The sequence below is a fragment of the Poecilia reticulata genome, chromosome 1 (genome assembly GCF_904066995.2).
Source record: "Poecilia reticulata chromosome 1, P_reticulata-male-v2, whole genome shotgun sequence".
NCBI classification, from domain to species: Eukaryota; Metazoa; Chordata; class Actinopteri; order Cyprinodontiformes; family Poeciliidae; genus Poecilia; species Poecilia reticulata.
In genome coordinates, this window is record NC_088830.1 from 19,817,853 (window position 1) to 19,834,634 (window position 16,782).

The 16,782-nt window shown below is 36.3% G+C and overlaps 2 long non-coding RNA genes across 3 annotated transcripts; one reads left to right on the forward strand and one right to left on the reverse strand.

Annotated features, from left to right (window-relative positions):
- Positions 1-3,703: 3,703 nt before the first annotated feature.
- Positions 3,704-13,140, reverse strand: LOC103467360 (uncharacterized). 2 transcript variants are annotated; one of them, XR_014087937.1, is made up of 3 exons: positions 13,002-13,140; positions 9,382-9,511; positions 3,704-5,094 (listed from the first exon to the last, which is right to left on the reverse strand). It is a non-coding gene; the product is annotated as an uncharacterized LOC103467360 (long non-coding RNA). The 2 variants fall into 2 exon arrangements; XR_534063.2 differs by having other exon boundaries at positions 3,704-5,097.
- LOC145552012 (uncharacterized) lies at positions 12,976-15,604 on the forward strand. The gene is made up of 2 exons (XR_014087939.1): positions 12,976-13,104; positions 14,993-15,604. It is a non-coding gene; the product is annotated as an uncharacterized LOC145552012 (long non-coding RNA).
- The last annotated feature ends 1,178 nt before the right edge of the window (positions 15,605-16,782 follow it).

The window sequence follows — 16,782 nt, forward strand, 5'->3', positions numbered from 1 at the left end:
GTGTGCATCTTTAAACTTAAGACAACTTTTCTGCTTTGAACTCGAACATCTTGAGTAATATCAAGTAAAATTTGTTCTGAGTGTTAAGAGAATAAAATCATTAACTTCTGGCTCGTTATATTCTCTTGTGCTCCCCGATTCGTGGAAACAAAAGCCACACAGAGACGACAGTCAACGCTCCACATCATACATTTTCAGAGTTTATTCTAACATTTAAAAGTATAAAATTACATTGACAACACAGACACTTCAAATACACTAAAACAGACATTCATTTACCTGAGACAAATGGAAAAGAAGAAGAAGAAAGAAAGAAAGAACAGCAAAGATGTGCAAAGACGTCTGGAGAATTGCAAGAGCAAAATCTAATTTGTTACTCCTGTGTAGAAAGTTTTATAGTAAAGGCGTATTCTTGTCTTTAATTTATTCAAATAAGGCGTATCTTTGCTCATCCAACCAGGAGCTGTCTCTGACCCTCTTTAAAGTTAGAAACTCCCTGCAATTTGTTTCTAAGATCAAAAGCCATTTGTCCGCTTTGTCTAAATTAAGTGGAAGCAGAGCTTCTCTACTGGCCTGGACTGCTGCTGTTTTACGGTTTTTCACAGATCAGTGTGAAAACTGAAACAACTTCTGATTGTTTTCCCACACAGACAAAGGGTAGTTCAAAAAGATCTTAGCAAACAATCTGCTGCAACTACAGGTAAAATAAAGATCAATAGGGCAGAATAAGTTATTAATCTGAAAACTACAATTAGGCTATTTCAATCAAGACATGTTAAGTTTTAAAACTAGCATATTTTAAATTAATTTTCTTTACATGAGGCAGCACGGGATCACAGTCAGGTTTGTACTTTCTCCATATCATATATTTATCACAGTTGACTTACGACCCAGGTTGATAATCTGTGAGAACATAATACCCGCTTAATACTCAAAAACTTCTGCTGTTTAAATCGAAGTGAATCAGACTGTACGTGTTAAAGAATCAGTCCCTCAGAGGAAAAGATACACAGCTGGTGTCATTACCTGCCATTCACAGCCTTCACCTTTTCCCTCAAGACTGGCTCAGCTTCCTTTCATCCACCTCCATCATGATGCCATCCAGACTCCATCACCAGGCTTAGACACTCCGAGCGTCGACCCCCAGTCTGACATGTACAATGACGCATGGCCCTGCTTTTAGAGCCAGGTCGCACTCGGCCTTACATAACTCAGGTCTGTTAAAATGCCACTCTCTATCTGCCATTGTCTGGCTATGCAGCCTGTAGAAATCAAAATAGCTCCTGTAGCGAACGAACACTGCAGAGAACTGATTGAAATGCTGGACGGCGCACGGATAGACCTCAAACTGTGATCGGAAAAATGGTAGTAATGATTGCAAAACCTTGTTGCACTGTGGCTTGAACTAAAAAAAAAAAAAATAAAAAAATTCTTAGACTGTGTTTACAGACATACAAAATGAAAAAAAAAAAGATGTGTAGGATTCAATTACAGAGATTATTCTCACTGGAAATACTGAGAGATACCCGCTGGCCGGATGGATTTGGAAAAGAAGTTGGATGATACTAAATATATGACTGCACATTGCTGATCTTATAAGAAAAATGAACATGAACACAATGACCTTGAGGAAACGTGGTCTCAAATTAAAGTTATAATCCATTTCTGGATAAAGCAAAACAAGCTTGCACACCGTGCACCTCTAGAGTTACTGGTGTTGCATTAATAATATTAGAAGCACATATTTGTATCAGATTTCAATGTTAAGATCAGTGCTTATTTAAAGCCAGGTGCAACCGCTGAAAACACAGACTTTGCCTTCAGTGCCACAGTTATCACTGATTTGATTTCATGCATGGGGAACAAAGTCACTCATCAAAGCCTAGAAAAAAAAATGTTTTGGAATGACCCAATTAGATATTATCCAGACGTTTAAAAGTAGCCGAGTTATTAGTGTCAACAAGCACCATTAGGACGAGAACATTTTTATTTCCATGGTTTGAGAAACAAATAAAAATATCAGGAAGATTTACTCACTGTATAAAACACTCAAATTGGAGCGCTATAGGGTTCGGAGCAGAAATCGGAGCCAGATACTCGCATGAATATTTACAAGAGTAGAAGATGCTGCTTTTTACTTGTTTTTGTTCATGTTTAGCAGTTACTGATGTGCAAAGCTGGTTGTAGCTGCTGAATATCAAAGACCGGAACTATTTTCATCACACAGATTGTGCTAAAAAATACTATTAGACAAAAGCTAGTGGTAGAAATAATAAAAAAAAGCATTCATTCTGTGCTACACGCTTTATAAAAAACAGGTAAGGATATCACAGACTGAAGGATATTTTATTCACTCTTCGTAATGATGGTAATTGAATGAACTACATGTGATAATTACATCATTTATAAAGTTTATTTTATCTCGATGCTTTTCATCAGGAGAAGAATTATATAAAAGGCTGCATCTTCCCATTGTTTTATCTGCAGAATCACTCATTAATAAGGAAGTGACATTCTGCTGTGACCCCTCAAGTTAGATGTTGGTCTTAAAATTTGAAGGAGTGCCTTGTCAGGTCATAACCTGGAATTCTACTAATTTCATTACTCAAAAGGCAAAACATTTTACCTCTGATATCTGCAATACTTCTAGTGAGGCTAAAGAATGGACAACTAGCATGTGCTGCAGAAATATATGCAGCTTGTTCTCATCTGCTGGACTTGATGCCCATGCATGCATTTAATACAACCTGCTTTTTGAATCAGTACTGAAATGTAGCAGACATCAAATGCAAAGCAGATGCAAAATATGGAACTTGCACTCCTTAATGAATTACTCATTGGATGTACTCATATGATGTAAAATACTAAAAGCCTTGACAACATATGTAGTTTTCCATCAACATTCTTCCTCTCTTTCAGAGAAGGATCCATGACAGACTTTCTATGTTTATAGGAATTTAACATGTGCTCCAACACATATAGTTTTAGTAACATCTTACATATACGTAGGTTTGGTTACCAATGGCCCTGATAAATAGTTTTAAAGTAAAAACACATATCGCTACATTCACAAACATAAAAAAGGAAAATAAAGTGGCTGAATTAAGGGGTTCTTTAAATGCTGCACATTGTTAAATAAAGGAGCACAAGTTGTGCATGTAGGAGAAGATACTTAAGATAACTACAATGGTCTAAAACTTCAAATAAACTTATTTTGTGGATTTGTAACAAAACCCACGAGTTTCAAACAGTCCACACTGAACAGACTTGCTTCAACCTATAGCTTCTATTTTATGATAATCTGGTTGCCCACCAACTTATAAACTGTCAGGTGCATGTCACCGTCTGTGTCCCAAGGGGCTTGCAGATAATAAAGAAGAGTGCAATTTCACAGTTATTACATTTTTTTGAATGAGGACCGTGAACTTGAATTTTTCTGAATCCTGCAGGACAGTCACAGGCACCGATAGTCATCATCATAAAAAAAAAAAAAAAAGGTCTTATAGAAAAACAATAAATGGCAGAAAATGGATAATATTTAGTACTCGTCATTTGATGATTTATGATTTAGAAAATGAACAATAGTTCAATGATTTTCAGTGTGCTTCTCTTGACTTTGTGATGGAAAATTAAGGTGACTGTAATGCAGAAGTAGAACTCATTCTTCATAGTAATATTAGATTAAGACTGATTTTTATGTTGTTTATTTGAAGCAAAGCCCTTAAAACAACGTAAAGGTCAGACTTACAGCTGAAATACATGATGCCACACCGAATTAACATAATACTTAATTATGCATTTAGCACGTTGGCATATATTTCTGTTTTCCAGTTCAGCCATTATGGCACAGACTTTTTTTTAACATGCTGAAAAACTTGACTGCATTACCGTGACAGCTTTCACGTCATGTAGACTGTACATATGCATCACTGCAACAGAATCCATGCTACATTTTGCAGAAATAAGTTTATATATATATATATATATGCTTTATTCACTTAAGATAAAAGCTGTGGGAACATACCTAAAATAAGAATCTAAATCTCCCATTTTTGTGTACTTCAGTGTCTTCCTCAGCACTTCAGGTAAAGCTGTTCTGTATATTCTCAGGACTGCTTTTCTTCAAGTAGATGGAATACAAGAATGTCAATTACAAAAAAAAACAACAACAACAAAAATACAGAACATGAGCAAAACATTTGCTGTCAAAATACTGCTTACCGTCTCTCTTATGTAATCTGGCTCATGGCTTGCCATATTTTGCTACTTTTCCCATTTTAAGGCAAATTATAGCCATCTGAAACCTCTCAAGGTTGTCCAAGTCAAGTGCTGTGTGTTTGTGCTCTGTAGTCCAGAGGGCCTTGGCTGAAGCAGACCAAAAAGCACTTGGTTGCCTAGGTAATGTGCTGCAATCAGATATGGCCTAATGGTTTGTTCTGTTAACTCCTATATCATTTCAGCATACGTGCCTCCAGTCATAATATTTTCTGGATCATTAACTCATTAACTAATTTCAGCATTGAAAGCTCCTTCATGAGCCTTATCCAAACATTTGTGTAGGACTGAAATCACAAGATGCAGATGTATGAAATGTCATGATAATTAACGACGTTGGTGTCTGTCCTGAAAACCTCTACCCCAGCAAATTCTGTGGTTGGAGGTTTTCAAGTTACTCAGTGGAGTAACCTTATTTGGGATTAGGATTTTAATTTTGGCATTTGAGTGGAATGAAATAACCAACATTTGTTCTTCATCCGTCACTGCCAGTTGCCTATGCTCCTGGTAATATTATGACAAAGAGCAAAAGCAAAGCAAAAATCAAAACATCCCAAAGTTTCATGCTTCCTCTACGCAACTGCTTACACATACATGGAATTATATGGATGAAAATAAAAACCACACATATGCATCTTGTTAATTTGCATGTTGCTGTTACGTGTAAAGGTAATCTGTCCCGTGAGTTCTTTAGATTCGTCTGATTGGTTGTTTTTCGTCGGGAGCGGTGCATTTCTGGAGTTGGCGGTAGTAGCCCAGGGAAAACGTGGAGGAGATCGATCTTTTCACAGATTCTGTCTCATGATGAACTGTCACAACCTGCTGACAGTTCAAACAAATTCTTTATAAAAAGGTCATACTACAAGTTTAAGGAGGCTGCCAAGAGCCTCACAGTAACACTGAAGGAGTCATGCGCCAATTTAGCTTTCTGGCACAAAGGATTTACGTTGCACACACCAAAATGTGGAAAAAGTGGATCGTCATCAATGCATTCCAGACGCGCTGTCTTTTGTGTGCTTACTCCTAAGACATAGTTGGTCACAGCATATAGAGCCATGTTCTGGTTCTTACCACTTTCACCACATACATGCTCAGTATGGTCTAGTGAGATGATAACACCATTCAATTAACTATCCACTTTTGCCAGACACTTGTTCAGGAGGAATGTTTGCAGCTGGCTAGGTTGCTTTTTTTTTATAAAGTATTTTACCAACTGCCATAATAATTTAACTCGACTGCATTGCTTTATTACTAGAATTAATTTATAATTTAAGTAATTGGCCTTAAAGGTGTTGGATTATACTGAATAGACCACATAAAGCTGGATATAATTTAGATTTTCTTAAGTAAATTGAGACACTATTGTGGATTGATGTTCTATATATTTTAAAAAATGTATTGAAAAAGGGATATGATATGATACGAGTTTTATTAAAAAATTTCTGCCATGTTTTCCTTCAGTTTTAAATCTGTTTTTTCAAGCTAACAAATGTTTGGCGACCTCTCTTGCTTCTCTTTCCCGTCCTGTAAACCTTGTTTAGCCTAATAGCATTCTTTTAATGCCAAGACTACAGTGAGATAAATTTTAATAGGGAAAACAACATTTGAACGCTGATGAAAACCAAATCTGAACCTTTGAATTTGCTGAAAAGCAGTACACAACAAATCTGCCAATATACACATTTTCCAAATGAAATCAGTATATTGAAACATTTTCTTTCCCTGTGCACACAAGGCTTTCTGTGGTTCTGCTGCTCATGCTGCAATTACACAGTCACTGAAGATAAACAAGCTTTAATGGCAACAATTATCACTGTTCCTTCAAAATCAAGATTTTAATCCAGTTCATGGCAGCTTTCTTCTTGTTGTGGGTCACAAGTTCAGTCAGACACAACCAGAAGGCAGCCAAGTGAGGTGAGATTCACCTTCAAAAACACAGAAAATGCTTCTTGTTGCCTTTTTTTTAATTGAAATGAGTGAGGTGCAAATTACTCATGTGAGTCCGCCATGAGAAAAATTCATTACTACAGCATTAAGATCATTAGTTTGTAATGGGCAGTTTTTGCAGAAAAAAACAGATGCTTGAGCAAAAAAGTGTTTGAGAACAAAAACTGTTTGGGTGGTCCAATAACAGCACCATGGCTGATGTAAAAACAGATGGCAAGCAGCTAACTAAACCTGCGCTATTTATGTTGGATTTGTGCTGGACATTTGATTATCACCTTATCATTTCACAGACCTGGAGCCTTATTACAGTCATTACTTTATACAGCAAATTAAGCTTTAGCTCCAAGTTTTGAACAGAAAATAACTGTTCACTCAATTATATGAGCAAGGAAATAATGTTTGTTGCTCAAAGAATTTCTGTTAAAAAATAAATTTATTAATTCTGTCCATAGCTTTAGGATTTTGTATAGCTAGTGGTTACGGTTCAAAGACCAAAATCCCACAGTGAATTTTTAAATGCAGTAAAGTGAAGTTCATTGAAGGGGTGGGATTATATCCATAGGAGGAAGAATGAAGCTAACACTGAAGAGAAAACCTTCTCTGTTATTCTCTGGGTTTGCTTCGTTTCCTCTTGCTCTGCATAAACCATCAGAAAATCATATCAGAGAAAATGTCAGGCCACGTGTGGAGAAGCTGACGCTGAATTTTCCAACCGGACCATGACTGCTTTAAATTCACCAAGGCTTGGTTTCAGGAAAAAAAAAAATCCTGGAAAATACCCTAGTTAGCATCCGGATCAACCAACACAAACTCTGTTCAAAATCTGTAATGGAATTGGAAAGGGTAGTTGTAGCTCCCAACACCACAATGATAATTAGACATTTTAACATGTATTACTTGTAAAGAACAATATTTTTTTTTGGTTTGTGTTTGACCCAACAAGTGACACAGGAAGATAAAAACCTAAATAACCTCAAATTTTGATTTAAGTCCAGAATAGAGTTTTTGTCTACAGCAAAAGAAAATACAACTTGTCTTCAAAAAGTAAATGAAGATTGTAGATTCAATGTCCAATATAGTCAACAATACAAATTCTAAAAGTGGACATAAAGCAGGAGTTGTATTAAACACTTTATATTCCACACAAATATCAGATACATTTTTCAAACCACTGGCAGGTCAGTCAACCGGTTTGTTTTTGATAGGAAATAATAAGCATATCTCAGAAGATATCAGCAATCAAAATATATGTATTATCATTACAGCAGTCAAACCCTTCCTATAATTAAGAATAAGCTTTTTAAGATGTTCTTATTGGTATTTTGCTGATTTATCTTGGTGATGAGGTTCAAGTCTTCCAGATTGGAAGGTCTCCTTCTCATCACCCTAATTTGTAGTTCCAGTTCCAGTTTCTCTAATATGGTAGATTCAAGGCAGGACTCTGACTGGGCTGCTGCAGAGCATTAGCAATTCGTCCAGCGATAAGAATTAAAATGTCATGCAAAATATAAATAACCTGAGGTAAATAACTTTATTTTTAGGTACAGTAAAAGCAACAATTTATTACATTTTCTTAGCTTTTTTTTCCACTCCCAAGTTTCCCTCCTACTTTTGTTGTTTATGTCTTCTGAACAAGAGTAAAAAATATATGATGAGAATGGTTTATTTAGGTAAATACATTATCTTAATAAAATTAGGGACGTGTATTATTTCAAGCAATTTTGAAATTAAAAAAAACTTATGTATTTTTATACAATATTTGTGACAGTGTGATTTATTCTTGACAGAAAGAGTATACATATTAAACTACACTGATTCCAAACATACCAACGTGGAAATTATAATACAGGAATGTTTCTTAAAATATTATTTTTACTGTGCTCTTAAAACCACAGCATATCATATCATGTTGCATGAAAAAAGCACATTCAAGAAGTGCTTCTGGTGTCTTTTCTGGCATTTTTCTTTTAAAGCCAATTCAAATAAATAGATAAATAAACATGGGATCTGATCTGTAACACTTTCCTTAACCCCCTGCTCAGAGGCGAAAGCTGTGGGGATCCTACTCTTGCTTCCTTACACTTTCTGTGTATGACCGGATGAAGCGAGCTTCCCCTAATGACATTTGAGGAATTTTCCCACAGCTAAAGCAGCCAAGAGATTCATCTCCACTTGGATGTTTAGAGTGGGACAGTCCCAGTGCTAATATCACCTCTTTGTTCAGATCAGTGTTTCTTTACTTTTTTTTTTTCCTCCAGTATTTTTTTTCTTATGAAAACATTTTTGTATACCAAAATGTTTTACAGAAAAACATTGTTTGTAGATAGTCATTGCCCATTACTCTGGTACGGTTACTTCACATATTTACAGTGTTGAGTATATCTACAGTATATGAAATATATTTACATAAATAATTTAACTTTTGCTACCAAACAAAGAATCAAGTCTCAAATTATCCCCTTGTGAAACAGAAACTCTTTTTAGAACAAATGCAAGTATATTTACTTCAGTGTGTTATAAGATGGCACCTCTTTAATAGTAACTTGCACTGTGAGATTTTTTTTTTCTGCCTTCACAACAGTTAAGCTCTACTACAAATCCTGCTATACGGATACAACTCCTTCTCTCCGACACCCCAAAATGAAACTGAGTGCAGCCAACTTCAGTATAAATCCAGCTGTTCGGGAGTTTGCTCGAGAACATTAGTGAACAAAAGGCACGGAGACCAAATGAAAATAGATCATGTATAAAATTATAGAGAAGGTTTATGCTTTGAAAATATCTGAAGCTCTGAACGATTCTCATAGCGCTGTTCAACCATCATCTAAAATAGCGTGACACAATAGGCAACCTGCCAATTCATCGACACTGATGAATCTTTATTAAAAGAAGCAGCCAAGAGACCCTTGGTACCTCTGGAGGAGCTGCAGTGATCCACAAATCATGTGGGAGAATCTGTTGACAGGACAACTATTAAAAATCTGTTATTTATACAGGATTGCTAGGAATGAAGCCATTATTATTAGAACATCACCATTAAGAAGTCACATTTCAAGTTTTCAGTGACCCATGTAGGGGACACAGCAGACATCTGGAATAAGATGCTCAGGCCAGATGAAGCAGAAATGGTAAGTGAGGAGGAAAGCTAACAGTACACACCTTTCTGACTGCCATTCAAGATGAGGTACAGATGATGTTGCTATGGCTCATGGTAGCATCATCTTGTGAGCGCTTGTCTTTAACACGGACCTGAAGGTTTTTTCTTCTTCTGCTTGTCAATAACGAATGTCTAAAATAAAAGGGAAAGCAGAAACAATGCATGCAGCATTGAATAGAAGTTGTATAGCAAGTACATAGTAAAAGTTGAACATGCATTTTAAGTATAACAAAAAGCAAAAACGTATTTTAGCAACTTTGAAAAAAAATGTTTCTAAATGTTTCCATTTAGTTTGTTTGTAGATCACAGTGAAATATGCAATTGCAAAGCTTCTATGGGGACTCGCAATTATTTTTCCCCTCCAATTATGCATCTGATGCTGGACTCTAAGAGCTGAAACAAGCTGTTTATCTCACCCTCCTGTTTCCCACTGGGGGAATCCACATTTTAGAGTCACATTAGCCTTTGGTTGCCAATTGTATTCGTTTTTGGAAACATAGAAGCTTTGATTATTCAGTGTATAGTTTTCTCATATTGTTTGATCCTTCAGATTAAATTAGATGATAATATTCAGATCATTTGAAATGACATGTTTTATTCCAGTTTCTTTGAACTCTCACATAATATTCAACTTAGTTTAAAAAAAAATAGTCATTATGAAATGCGTCCCTATTTGTATTCCACTTTCCTCACTTTTGGCAATTCAATGAAACACTTGAGTAAAAGAAAAATGTACAACTGCAATTACAAAAGACACCAAACATTTAAAATATAACTTTAAGCTCACACCAGCATGCCACAAAACTAGAAAATAATCTCCCTTGGTTTCAGGGAAACTTAATTGAATAACATGAAAATAACAAAATGGATGTGGTTCTCATTACCAAGACTGCATGAGCATATGAGTGCTTAACATACGGGGGTGGTGACAAAGGATGACGGACCAGAACCGCCATAAGGGGGCTCATAAACAACAAAGAGTGACTGACAACAGTGCTATTTATAAACATGGTTGATTTTTTTTTTTTTTGGTGCCGATTGCCTGTGGGAGTTTAAACTCAATTTCTCACTCATAAGGGTATTGTGACCCGTGCCGTTTTTACATTATGTCTTCATATTAAAACAAAAACGAAATGTAGAAAATATAATAACTCCAATAAGTTTGATAAAACCTAGTTTTATCATGTTAATATGGTATAAGAAGGCAGAGAATCAGTGGGTGAACAATACTTATTGCAACAGAGAATGGTTTAAGAAAAGAGGCTGATTTTTATGGGGTTTTTTTCAGTCTTCATTGTTATGGATGTAGGGCTGTTGCAACAGAGAGAGGTTCACAGAATATCAATCAATATGTTCACATATTTTATTTAAACCTCACCTGCAGCAGCAGCTCCACAGAATTACTTCATGGTCTAATATAGTGTCACGCGAATAACACCACCAAAGTTCGAGGGACGGAAAAGTGACAAAAAAAAAAAATGCTCAGACACTGTGAGAAAAGCAATATACCTTCTTTTGGAAATGAACTCTTCACTAATGGCAAGAAGAGGGGATGTTTATAGCACAATTTAAAGATCAGCAACATTATTTCATACTATTTATCTTCACAAGCATCTTCATTATCTGCAGTTTTGCTAGGCTCACACTAGCATGTTAACCTTTTGCTTTACATTCATACATCTTAAACTGTCGCACATTTTCACCTAATAATCACATTGAATTGCATTAATATTTCATGTGATAACTGTGGAGCGAAAGTAAAAGGAATGTTTTCATCTTTGGAAAATAAAATCTGAAAAATGTGGCTGTCAATTATGTTTAGCCTTCCAGAGTCAATGCTTGGTAAAACCACCAGCGTTTTGGGTTATATCTTAAAGAGACAGAGGCCCAATTTCAAAGTGTCACATTATGAAATCAAACTTCTTTTAAGTTATGTTTGATATACAGAATGCTTATGACAACTGAAGGTAACAGAGTTTCTTTATTCTCCTATAAAATGGCACTATGTGCCTGGAAAATGCGTATCGCTCCTTTAAGGCCATGTACATATAGCCAGGTCTTCATTAAAACAAATATATCAGCCATATTATAGAAGAAATAAAAAAAACAATCTACACACCGTATCGCTTTCACAAAACTTTTCATCCACTTAAACCCAAACAAATATGCCAATGAGAATTGTTTTAAACATGCAAAAGCATAATAGGTAATGTAGCACAGTTTTCAAAACAACCATGACCTGCTGTTATGAATTAAACATGATGGCAGAAGGTTAATTTGCGTGGACAGAAAGATAGGTTGAAATACTTTTATAAGAAAACAGAGTTTTCATGTTTATGACAGGCTCAAATGCATAAAAATTTAATTGTTTTCCCAGATAAATGCTTATGTGGACTTGGCTTTAATCTTGCAGCAGTACTCTCATTATTTAATTTTTGCATTTCTTTAAATATCCTGTGTAGCATTAAAGGTTACAATAAGTAATGAAACATTATTCCAAAATGCTCTTCTGAGTGAAAAGCAGAGGTATTTCAGAAGACCCAATATGTCTGTTTCATGATGTTATCAGTGATGGTTCATGAATTATTCACACTTGCAGTAAATCTCCTGTAAATCCTCGTGTCTTGGTGACATTCTTGGCGTCATGTAGACAAGGCACGACAAGATAAAGATAGAATTATTCGCCTCTAGGTCATGATCTGCCTCCCTGCAAATCTCCTCTTAGCCTTGTTCTATGCTTTTCTGCGAGAAGCAACTATGTCAACATCCCAGCCACACTGACATCTTATTTTTGTTTTTTCTAAAAGAACAAAAATACACTGCATTTATGCAGCTTTTAGTGTGGAAATTTATAAAATGCAAAAGCAGTCTTTGTTACCATTTAGAGAATAAGCTGAATTCAAACAAACATTAAACGGGAAGTACTGATGCGTTTCATTAAAATATTCCTTTCTTGCTTCATAGCAAGAAAGGAATACAACAATACATACCCATATTTAAATAAAGATAAATCTATCTGGCCAAAAATTTTGTTTTTGGATATATCATGCTTTTAAATCCTTCCTTTTCATATATAAATCAATCACTAATCTATATAAAGCAAAACTGCAATGCCTTGATCTCAGTTTCACAGCGCCGATTGTAGCTCTACAAATCTCCAGACCCCATGGCATTCCACTCAACCCTGTTCGGCCATTTTTGTAGTTTGACAGTAGCCCTACAATTATCACATGAATGCATCTCAACGGTGTTAATACTGGATTTACACCCGCACCATCCATACCAACTACCTACAATATGGAGCGTAGTTTAACTGTAGTGACCATGCATATCAAATGTGTATTAAAATATGAATGCTACCACAATATGAATGCAGTAAACAAAGTCTCAACATGATTAAGGAAGTAGATAACGGGAGAGTCGAGAACAAAACCGAATACATTTGGGTCACGTGTTTCCCAAGACAAACGCCGAAAACAACAAAGCCAAATAAACAGGCAGTACAAATATCTTCAAGGAGGCAGCTAAAAGCTAGCACACAGAGCTAACAGAAGCAGAAGGCTCAATGCCATATCCCATGGCCAGGACACAATATTCCAGTCTAGCGTTATTTGGAGCTTACCGCTTTGCTGTGTCCCTTGTTTCAGTAGAGAGACTGAATTGACGCCTCAATCAGACGAAGTCTTTCGTTAAATCCCGCTTGCGGACATTGATGAAGCGCTCAGGTAAGATTTAATCAGACACTTAAAAGAGGCTCTGTAAGGAATCATGTGCGTTAATACACGCTAGAACACTTTTACTCGTTTACTTGCAACTTCGGAATAGCTGAACTTGGACTACAAAAAAGCTACGAGGAAAGAATTGGCAGATTCACAAAACCGAGTAACCGGAAGTAATCTATTTATTTATTTATTTATTTACAAGAAAAATTAAGTGGTTTAAAAATATAACAAAAATAATGATTTCATGAATAAATAAAGATATCTAAAGATAAATAAAGATATCTATGCAATACCGGGGGAGATTTTTTTTTCTTTCTTTCTTTATTTTTTTTGCGAAACTCCATAGTGGGGCAAAGTTTTACCTTACAGCAGGACGACAACTCTAAACATACAGCCAGAGCTACAATGAAATGGTTTAGATCAAAGCATATTCATCTTACTGTGACCCAATCAGAGTCCAGACCTAAATCCAATTAACAATCTGGGGCAGGATGGTAAAGTTGATGTTCACAGATGCTCTCCATCCAATCCACAAACCTTGAGCTTTTTTGCAAAGACGAATGAGCAAAGATTTCAGTTCCAACAGCATTTGGCCTATAGAGATAACGCAGCATTTTTGTGTGTAAGAAGGAACAAGTGGAATCAGAAACTAGGCTCGGGTTTCCACCACTGGCAAATACAAGGATCCAACATACCATGGTGTGAGGACAAGAGAACATACTGAATATACATAACAGTCTGGTTGTGAGGAGATAAGCAACAATATGTGCACTAGGGAAGCTCCCAGAGAAAAACAGATGCAGACAAAAAAAGAGACTAACAAACACAGAAGAGGAGAAACAAACATCTGCTGCTGTCAGCTCGAATCGTGACAGGAAAACCGTCTTGATTCCTTTTTTAGCTTTGTCATTGTGCGGCGTTTTATATATAAGTATATAAAAATCTATATTTTTATAAAGTATATCAAAATAAACAAACGGGACAATCTGACCTATTAATATGATAAGGCCAGTTTAAGTTTCAAGACACAAAATAAAGAAGAACAGAAAATAACCAGAACAAGACACATACAAAGCACTGTGACTTCTGTTTCTGTGTTCATCTCCCTGCATATCCACACTCAAAATCAGGCTCTACTTTTTCAGTGACTGTGCTCTTTAATGTTTTTTTTTGTTATCAAGTCGTAGTTAACCCCTCACTCAAAGCTATTTTGTCCATGCAATACTTGTTGTTTAGCTTTGTATACATAAAAGCAAAACAATTTCAGTCTCCCTTCAGTTGTATTTGCAAGTAAACAGAATGTCTTTCTTTACTAGCAAATGTAAAACCTGTGAAAATTGAAACTTTAATGTCTCACTGTGTCTCCTCTCATGCCTTTGTGGATACCAGATTATACAAAGTGCTACTTCATCATTGTTTCCAATGCAGAATTGAAATGAAGCTCCGGTGGAGATATATTTTGCTGCTACGTGTCCATTAAGTCTGGAGCTGTGCCATGCTGAATGTCAATGAACGTCCCTGAACTATTTTTAGTTGCACTTTGTCTGACTCGTCTTTTCCACTTAAATATAACGTTGATGAATCATGAGAGACACCGCGCACTGTTGAACACACATGTACAGCCGCCTTCTGTGGATCAGAGGTATGATTCTCCGGTTTCACTTACCTTCAAGGGCTTATGAACCATATGTAGCCCGTCACACTGCACAGAAAAAAAAATCCAATAAGGAATTTCTTCTGTCCTTTCCAGTCCTGTAGGTTTTTACTTATTATGTCTTAAATCTTATTTTACGGAGTCATTGACTGATTTCAAGAGGCATAATGGGAGACCAGTGTCTTAAGCCAAAGAGATGAATACCCCTTTCATCCTTTGTGTAATTGTCTTTTTCAGAAGATGTATGGATACAGCAATGTGAGGCCAAAGCTTCCTTCAGAATTGAACCGGACTGGCTGATGGTTAATCTTTTTGCCAGTTTTCACTGGCAGTTGGGAAAAAAAAAATCACCCTGTCTGCTTTTTGCAGAAATGCCCAAACCCACCCATGACAAAATGCTGAGTGCCAAGCCAACGTAAAATAAATGGCAGCATCAAACAATAACCACACTTGGCAGTGAAAGAAAGAGAAAACTGTTCCTCTACTCCAAGTTAAGGTTATGTGAACCGACCTGTGTGGATGCTCTACAGCCAAGAAACAGCGACCACAGAGGATTTTCCTTTCTTCCCCTGCAGGCTGAGGTTAGACTGGCTAATTGCTGTGTTTGTTATTGTAGATGTAGATAAAAGCAAATTACTGGGCGGAGCAAAATGGGGGAAAAAAGCTAGCCTCTTTTGTTCCCATAAGTCTTTTTTATTAAACTTTTGTTTCCCGCTCACATCCAACCTACAGTGGTAAAGTGAGATTTTGTCGTAAAGGCCTCTGTGTAATATCACCTGATATGCATCTATTGTCAAACATGTTTCACATGAACACATGTCTCCATTAAAAAGATTGAGTAAAACTGTACTTGTATGTAAATGTTTTCTATCTGGGAGTTTTAGTCTTGGGGGGGGATTTTGATATTGGTTTTCTAGACTTTGATCACTTTCGTCCCACTCAGGTTATTAGTTTTATTAGATTTAGCATTTCCGTCATACTTCTGTTCATGGTTGAGGTTTTTAAATCCTTGACAACTTACGTTTTCTGAACTTCTATTTTTGTAATACATCTGGTAACTCTTTTTGACGCAATTCTAATATCCTTCAGTAAATTGAATATTTTAAGGCTCCTTGTGGCTCAATCTCCACCACTGGAGAGACTAGGCTGTATTTTTCATATTTTTCCCAGTTTCATGGGAGAAAAACAGGTAAATTAATTTTTTATGTCGGTGCTTTGATCACATAGCGAACAAATGGTGTGAAAGTAAAACAGGTCCTTCTGAAAGTGAATAAAAAATGTCGTCAAAGTCTAGCAAGTATTACTGTGAGTAAGAAAACCTACATTTTATATTCACTCAATTTATATCTGTCTGGAATTGCAATTTGAGTGATATTCTGAAACAATGAGGCGTGACAAAAAAGCAAAGACAGAATAAAAAATATCTATCCTTGAGATGGTAAGTCAAATGAGTATGAGACGCTAGGGACACATGAATTTCTCTCAGTAAAGGAAGAACTCGCTGCAAATACTAAGATTGCTGAGCATGTTCATCTTATTAGAACTCAAGGAAAGAAAAGAGTAAAGCATCAGCTATCAGGAAGCACAAAAAGAACCTCTTCAGTTTTGAGGCCTTGTATTTGTTCAGATTTTTTCTGTAGGCTTTAATAGCTGAGCTCCCCGGTAATGACTGTCCTTGACTTTTTGTTTAGTGTCATGAACAATATTTTGTAGAACTGCTGTTAGAGTTCAACAAGGGGCTCTGAAGACAACAACAAAGTGGAAAATAAAGGAGGGTTGAGACAAGGGTCTATAGACAGCATGGAGTCAGAGACCAGCTCATATCTTTTTCATTATATCGTGTCATGAAATGGAGTAGTAGGTGGTGAGGATAGGACGGGGTGTACCCAGGTCGTTGTGAGAAATGATGATTTTAGTGATAAACACAAAGGCGAACAGAGAACCAGGCAGCACAGGTGAGCTATGAGGCAAGAAAACGCAGATACTGGTAGCACTGGGAATACAGGACATTAGACACATGACAGCAA